A 9,163-nucleotide genomic window follows, 5' to 3' on the forward strand; every position below is an offset into this window, starting at 1 on the left:
GGGAAATGACAGCAGCCCCATCAAGGATCAGCCTGTAACTGCTGAGGCATATCTTCACAGGGAAAGCACTGAGAAGAGCAAGGCACAGGCTAACAAGCCCTGTGGGATTTATTAGCTTGGGCTTTTTGCCACAGCAAGGGCTGCTCCACACAGGGAGGGCTGCCGAGAGAGCAGTAGGCAAGGCCCACACCACAGCACCATGGCCACCTTCCATCTGCTCTTGCACTTCCACAGCACTGCTATCTTCTCTGGCAGGATGTGGGGGCAGGGACATCCACACCAAACCCCTGCTCTAAAACACAAGATTTAAGGGGAAACCATGCCTCACCTCTTCATTTGGGCATCAGTCCCTGTGCTTTCCCTCAAGAAGTGAAATCCTAGAGGGGTAGTACTCCTTACAAGATGAGCAGGAAAACAACCTGACAGCACAATCTCTTCATAATTTGCAGTAGGTTTCAGAGCACTTCAGGGTGCATATAAAGCATACACCAAAAATCCTTCCAGATATCTTCTATTTTGCAGCCTGCCTTGCACAACTATAGTTTCTGAATAATGTAACTCTAAAGATTTGTATGGGTATTCTAATCTGCAAAATCTGTTTTTAATCATTTTGTTTACCTTCCCTGTAATTAGTAGAAGTCCTCAAATGACCTAAGTGCAACAAATTCTAGCTTACAGAAACTAAACAAAGTTGAAAACTTTGGCAGATGTGTTGCAGGTCTAAAAAAAATTAAGACAGCTGGATACGTTTATGTTGCCTCCTTTGTCTTTTCTATCCCTCTACAAAAAAAAATACTTCCATGTTTAATCTAAAAAAACTCATAATTCACAAGATTATAATAAATTTATCAATGAAAGGGAGGAACATTATGTGGTACTCCACAGTGAAATAATAAACAAATTCCTTCCCTCCCATCATACAGCAAGCTGTGCACAGTAAAATAAACTCAAGTTACTGTATACGCAAAAAAAAGTGTTTGGTATCAGCTTAGAAAAATAGTATTCTTAGTATACTCCTAAATCCAGCTTGACTGTTGTTTCTAGTAATAACCTGTCAACTAAAATATTGTCATCAATTCAGTTTCGTGCTCTTGCCAATAAGGTCAGGGCTGGTCAGAATTTCCCATAACAAAATCAATAGTTTCTTTATTGAAGTTTACAGATGGATTCCTGAATTAAGAAAGTATTAAGAATTAAGCCTCATTAAGAATGGGTAATAGATGAATAATTTAAAAAAACACCAAACCCAAACAACAAACAAACAACAAAAAACACAAAACACCAAAAAAAAAAAAAACCTAATCCAAAACCACGATTAAAAAAGAAAAGAGAAAAGAGTGCCCCCTCATATATACTCCAGTTTCAATCTGGCTTGTACTCCATACATGGCATCTAATAGGGCAGGCTCCAAATGTCCTGCTAGATTCAAGCAATCTAGTAAGAAGAGGTAATTTATGTGGTAGCAATACACACCTTTGGTGTGAACTCCAATCAATGCAAATTTTAGTATTCCCTACTGCTATCTACACAAACAAAACTGTAGAACAAGGCAAGTGTTTTTCTGGCCCTCAGATGTGACAAAACTTTAACTGAATTCCCATTACAAAATCTTCACTGCTGAGTATGACATGAGCCAAAGAAAACAGAAAATTCCTGGGAGGTTTAGAGAGCTGGCAATTAGTGTGTGTGAAGGGGGGCACCTTTAATTTCATCTGCCAAATGAGCAGATTTTATATTGCATCAACTAGAAAAGGATAAGCACAAACATAACCTCCATTCTCTACTTTTGTTTTAGTTATTTTCCAGACTTCAAGCCAGTTTCAGGCACTCAGTGCAGAACAGAAGCAACAGGGAACAAAACATAAAAACTTCTTAGTGTCTATGAAACATACAAATTAATATGCATGTTTCAGATTTAAACCAGTAATTTGCAAGTTTTTTAAACTAGAAGAAATGCTGAAAGGAGCTTGCCTTCCCATTGGAGGTCAGAAACTTCCTGGTGGGGTGTTATATACTCGATGGGCAGAGTCAGCAGGAAGAAACTTAATTGATTCTGTGTCACACTCGCTCCAAAGTACAACCTGCCTACTGAGAGCATCAAATAATAATTCAGGATGGAAGGGACCTCTGGAAGCCATCAAGCACAACCCCATCCCAAAGCTTTTAATCCCAAAGCACTTTTAATTAGATCTAATTTCTTCATGTTGCACAGGACATCTCCAAGGATGGAGATTCCACAGCCTCCCCAGGGCAACCTGTTCCCACATTAAATCATCCTTACTTCTGTTCAACAAGGAATCCAACTCTGCTGTTCTACATTTAATGTACTACCAGATTTTGCATGGTTACAACCACTTGTCACAGTGCCACTTCCTGGTTCACCAACTTCTCTGATGGAGAACTGGATGCATTTTTAAATAGGCATGCTTACAACAATAGAGCAGGAACCAAATTAGATGCCAGTCCTTGCTTGGAAGTCTTAGGAAACAATGATCAGTGTGCCTGCCTCTTAAAACCTGTCATTTCTTGCTACAAACTTACTGTGGGATCACCACCCCTTTCCCAAAAGGAAAACTTTTTTTTCAAGACTCGCCATTTCTATTCTCATTGTCTAAAAACTAACTCCAAGCAATAAAGATAACTCTTTAGATACAATGAAATGGTGACCGTGCAAAGAACTGCTAATCACTGATAGCTATAGGAAGATGGTTTAGATTATCTTTCCTTTTAATTCCGCAGGCCTTCACACACATTGACTACAATGCACCTGTGCTGAACATATGGTCATGACAATCCTGCCTTTTTCTATTTTTTTTTAATTCTGATACTTTTAACTTTTGTTCTTTCTCTGCTGTGTATTTTGTTAATACAGCTGCTTTCAAAGTCTCCTGCACAGCAAGGCAACACCAATCTGAAGACCCCTGAGCAGAAAGAAACACTGAAGTATTTTGTTTTTAACTTTCTGTGTTACATAAAGCAGTTACAGTGTTACAGTGTTGAATTCCTACTCCAGAAGACCTCTGTATTTGGTGTGGAAACCTAAGCCAGCAGGTCTGTTGAAAAAAAAAAAAAAAAAATCAAAGCTACACACAGGCTTTAAATATACCTAAAAAATCCTAATGCCCTGTAAGTGGCCTGGTGAATTATTAGATTACTCTGTGACAAAGTTATGAACGTTAACACATTAATAGCTACAATGTAAAGATAGAGAATGCAAGACACTAGAAATCTTAATGCTTTTATGTAGACTTTTCAATTCAGTTTAATTTTAATATTTCTTAGTATTATTATTTGTGTATTGTGCATAAGCCTTCAGCTCTGGTTATAAAGCTGAAATGTGCATGAAAGGCAGGCTGCTCAGTACAAATTATCACCATCTATTCATTAGCTTGCTATTTCAGCTAATTCATGTAAAGAATATTTAAAAGGAAGTGATCCATCATTAAGTTACTGGGTGCTTCTGGCTTCCTATTTACCAGGCACAAACAAAATCTACTTAAATATATGTAATTGCTGCAATTAGCTATTCATTGGTTTGTAATCTGTGACTAGAACTCCAAAGGGCACAGCAACAAATATTGCATAGAAAAAACATCAGCACCACAGCAAGGGCAGCATCATGACCTTGGCCATTCAGACAGTTCACATTTTCTTTTAAAACTATAAGTACTATATATGTAAAACTAACCATGCCATTGCCTTCTCCTCCCTTTTTTTCTATTCTTTCCCCCTTCACCTCCAAAATAATTAGTGCCAGTTGTTCATACAGCTTAGTATTCTACAATTATAAGTTAATAGACTATAATATAACCATAATACAAACTAAGTCACAGCTTAAGTATATGTAACTTTTCTCTCTTTACTGGATACATACCCTACAATGCTAGAAACTTATGTTGTCATTTTCCTATCTAAATCTGACAAAACTAAACACATTTATGACACACAATGATAACTCAAGAATCAGTACTAAAGATTGCTAAAGGCAGCCTTGTCAAACTGCATCAGATGGAAGATAAATCCAGCACAAATGCAAAGGGCCTGAGGATGTGCCCACACAGCATTATAACCCAACCACTGAGTCTACATAACACACTAATGAACTTGACTGCCACTGAATCTCCGCAAATCCCACAACACTGCATTTTGAGCAGAAGACTAATTTGTGCTTCCTCCAAAAAACTCCCAGCTTGGTTCAAATGCTGCATTCATATTTATTCACTTCCCTCCCAAAGGACACTGCCAACATATAAACTGTACCCAAGCAGGCTCTTGCCACAGACAGACACTAACAGCCCCCCACCCAGAAGAGCAGACTGGTACCCCTCGCAGTAGCAGAGATGTTGCTATCTGCTGCAGAGCTGCCCCTGCCTGTTCTTTCTCCTGAGTGCTGCTCTTCCCTGCAACAGGAAAAGCTCAGCAGCACCCTGCTCACTGGTTCATTTCAGGTAACAGAATCTCTGTAAAATGAGCCTAAAAAGGAAGAGATACTGGAAAGCATGCTCATGACTTGCATGTCTTGCAGAAGCTGCTCCCTCTGGACCTGGATAAACTCTCTCAACTCATAACTATGAATTAGATTCCAAGAATCTGAAACAGGATAAACGGTAGATGCAAAGTATCCCTTTTACCTTCGTTCATCATCCCTTGCAAGTTACACTGGTATTTTTTTTACTTTGAACATACTTGGTAGAATTTTTTTTTTTCCATTAAACAAGAAAACTCTGCATGCCTTCCTTACAGCTATCTGAAAAGATTTGCCAGTTTACCTTGTTTATTTACCTGGCACACCCTGCTGTCTCAAGGGATTTAGCAAGGCATTCCAACATGCAGTTAAAAGGTCCTCCAGGGGTGGGGGTGCCCATATATGGTGCCTGGCATTCTTGCACTTTGCAACAACAAGAGGAAGAATACATCATTCACTGTACCCTGTCTCCATTCAGGAAAAAACCTATCAAGTTAGTATTTTAAAAATTCACTCTATCTCCTTGGATGTTCAAAGTGTTATGAAAACAAACTTAGATTCATCTTGCTCTTTCACATGGGGACTTAAAAGCTTCTGAAGTTGCACACATTGAAATGAAAATATGACTTACATGTTTGCTTACAACTGAAGTCAGACATATCACTGAAGATGTCTGTGGTATTTCACAGTTAAGTCTCCATAAGCAGACATTATTATAACACCTGAAAAGCAAAGTTCAAAGGAACTAAGCAGTTTGAGTTTTCCACAATCACATGATGTGGCATCTGTTTTGGTAAAACGTTGGAGAAGCCTGCCTATGCTAAATCTATAGTGTCAGGTTTTGGGCAGACTGCTAAGGTGAGAGAAAGCTTCATTTCACATGAAGAATGGCACACAGACATTAAAGTGCTGAAGCTTACAAGACTGAATTCGCACAGCACGTATGATAGTTTAAGAGTAAATATCTTCTGATCAAATATGCCCATGTTTCTTCTAAGAAGTTGCTGAAGTAACCAGTGCATTTTGTATGTTTCTTGCCAAGCTACAAAGTAACAAAGAAGCTTCAGTTAACTTCATCTACTAGCCTTCTAATTTTGCTGTGTAAGGAAAGTTACTGAAATTAAGAAAAGTCCAAACACCTTAATAAAAACAGCAGAGAAATATTCAAGAGCATATTCACCTCAGTCATTAGATATGTGCTTTGGAGACTAAGAACAGCTATGACAGATTTCAAGCTGTGAAGCCCTATCTAGCTGTAGGCTTTAGAGTCCAGAGGAAAGCACAGAAGGGCACAAAAAAAAGCACACCTGGCCCTGTTCTCACCCAGCCTCTCGCAGGGAGACGCAGCCCTGACACGCGCGGCCCTGACAGACGCGTGGCTTGACAGAGTTCTGGGTTCTCTTTGGTTTAAATGCAGCAACACACTTCAAGTGTCCTGAGTATTTTTAGACTTTGCTGAACTAAAATTTTCATAAACACAGTCTATTACTCTAAACAGACCATATTCTGGTTGCTGAGAATTTAGTCTCCTTGGGTCCTGTTTCCACCACAGAGAGGTGTCTCGTCCCGCTGTTTCTTCATCTAAGGAACCTTAATGTAGCCAAGGAATTATGTCAAAACCCGAGAAAGTCAGTCCAGTAAGATCATTACATTGTTTCCAGAATGTAGTTATTTGTTTCAATAGCATCTTTCTACTAGCTCCAGGACTCAATGTATAAATACAACTAAATCTGACAGCTTGGCTGTTCCTACCCCGAAGTAAAGCTTGAAATACGGGGGTCGCCTCCTACAGGTTTGCTGTAAGGATTGATTGCAACAGAAGGAAAGGGTGAACAAAAATAGTACTTCATATAACCACTCACACCATTTATGGTGCTCCCGCCTACGAGACTCACAGCATTCTGAAGACACAGGATGAGATCATTTGAGATCTGATCCCAGCATCTATTTTGTGTCTCTCTGGACAACTCTGCTGAACGAAGTGACCACACAATAACTGCTCATGTATTTTGTGAAGCACCATGTGATACTGTCACCACCAAATTCCTTCATAGGTGTTGACATTATGCCAGGCATCTTTCGAAAAGCTATGCAAAGCTAGCCATTCCTGGTGGGTAACACACTACAATATAAAACAGGTGTCATTCTGGCACCCTCTATAAAGCAGCACACATTTTGAATTTTCCAGTGGTTTACTTTTGCCTGTCAGGTACTGAGAGGAGGCAGGTCAAAGAGAACACTAATTCAGGAGCTTCTGTCACACTATGATGTCCTGCTAAGAGGAAAAAAAATGATTATTTCTTAGAGGAACATGCAGCCTACCTCCAAAGCTTACAGTATGTCTCACATCAACTCTCATATCTACGATGTTACTTGACCTAAAAGAGTGTCTCATCATACATTAAACATTAATAAAACTGCCAAGATGACTAATGAAAGGTGAAATAAAACAAGCATACCAATCCTCTATTACTCAAATGGATAGAATCTCTTTATCTTCTAATGGCATGCATGTTCCTTCTAGAGAGGACATTTCAAGAGGCAATACTAATTTGAACCACGAAGATGAGGACTGCAGAGGAACCAACTGATTTTGCAGTGAAACACAGTAACACTGGCACAATCCCTTCCAGGATTTAACCAGCTGCATCCCCCAGAAGCACACTGACCCATGTTTGTGCATTTCATCCCATGTCACAGAAGCCAGCCCTGCAAGACTATTTTTTGAAACCAAACCCAGACCTACATGTAGAATGTAGCAATAGTGCCACGAGGCACCAAAGCCTATTTTGTTTTAGGATGTCCCAAGATCTGCCCCCCATACACACACAGTGCCACTATGTAACATCACTACAATGATTCAACACTTAATAAAACACTTTTTTACCACGTCATAAAAAGATGTTTACTGAATTAAACATCACTGTAGAGTTAGAAGTGAAGTGGGAAAAAGCAGCTTCAAGCCACAAGAAACAACACAGGAAGCAGATCACCAACATAAAGACAGGAAAGAAGCTGGAGGCAAGTCTTACTGAAGCCCTCTTACTATAACAAGTCTAGTTACTAACCTCATTCAAACCGTGCCTACTATTAAGATTAAAAAAATGATCACATAGAAATTTCAGTGTACTCCAACAATTCTTCCACCCCTCTCGAATGTGCAACGTGACTCATGGCTTGTTTTGTTTACTCTATGTTTCTTAAGCAACTAAGGCAGCCAGTTCTTCCTCTCTACTACATCCAGGTAAATCAAGCTTATCTCTACCTATTTAATGGGTTTACTTCCATTTTATCTTGTAGTAACTGAGAATAGTTTGACACACAGATGTATACTGTTAATGAGAGGTACCACAGCATTCTTGAGAAAGAACTTGGAATGTCAATCCTAAATTTCTCAAAACTTAGGAAACATGTCACTGGTGTCTTGGGGCTTCTAGTGAATGGTGTGGGAAGACCACTCTCATTAAATGCCAAGAAATTAACTGGTCACTTGTTCCCCTTTTGTTCAATGTAAGTAAAAACCCCAAATTGTTACAGTCAAACTGGTACAACAGGTTTTCAACAATGTGTGTATAATATTTGGCTTAAGTTCACAACTAGCATACTGTTAATACTGACAACTCTCATGGATAAGCAAACAGGCCAAACTGTCCCTGCTTTATATACAAAAAAAAACCCCTGAAAACACAAAATATATTTATTTTAAAGATTATTTTGATCAGAAGCAATGTTGAAGTGACAATGTGCTTCATTTATACTCTCACACAAGCATCACTCAACTCATCAATATTACTTTCCCATAAGTATGAGAACTAAATATACCAAAAAGAGGTAAAATGGAGACCAAATAATGAGAGCATGGGAAAGAATTGGCAGGGTGTCCCATGATTAGTATAAGGCCACTGCACCTGAGTTATGGACCAAACATAGCTCTGCAGTCAAAATTTAAGTTCACTTTGCTGAAACTCTTTCAGAGTGTATGCAAACAGCTCGTACAGACAGGCAAGGCAGTGGAATGCCATCTAATCATTCTTTGTACTGAAACTAAGAACAGGACTGTTACAGTAATAGCTCCAGCACAGACCTCGGCTGTACCTGTTCAGCCTCACTGAACCTATGCAGGCACTACTGAAACCAGCTAGGAAAGAGAAGTTTCTCTCACAGGTACAGGTCAGATTTGTTACTCTAACTCAGCATTGCTCTGGAACACTTGATGACTCCCGTTTTACTGACTTGCGAGTTCACAACGTTGATAACAGGGACAAAGGAATGTATGAGTCCCACCCAATCACTGCAGAAGCCACAGCAGAGTCTGCTGTTTTGTGGTTTGAAGGCCACTGTTACAAGTGTGCGTTTTTAAACAGAAGGGCCTTGGTATCACACGCAGCCCATGCCAAGAAGAGTAATTTCCCTGTCCATTAATTCATGGAAACCTGGATTCAGTAACTAGGTCTGATACCACAACCCACTGTTACACAGGTTTACTCACCGGCTGCCTAAAGCAAGTTTACGCTAATTTATATATAATGCAAAACGCGTAGTGACAGACAAAAGCTGGAAGCTACCATCCTTCACCGCGCTGCAAGCGGAATATGCTATCACGTATCACACTAGGAAGAGTCAAAGGAAGTCGAGGGCCTGCCCATCACGAACACAAGGGCCGTGCCCACCCGGCGATCCCTCCGTCACCAGCCGTGT

The sequence above is a fragment of the Chaetura pelagica genome, unplaced genomic scaffold (genome assembly GCF_000747805.2).
Source record: "Chaetura pelagica isolate M959 unplaced genomic scaffold, ChaPel_1.0 scaffold69, whole genome shotgun sequence".
NCBI classification, from domain to species: Eukaryota; Metazoa; Chordata; class Aves; order Apodiformes; family Apodidae; genus Chaetura; species Chaetura pelagica.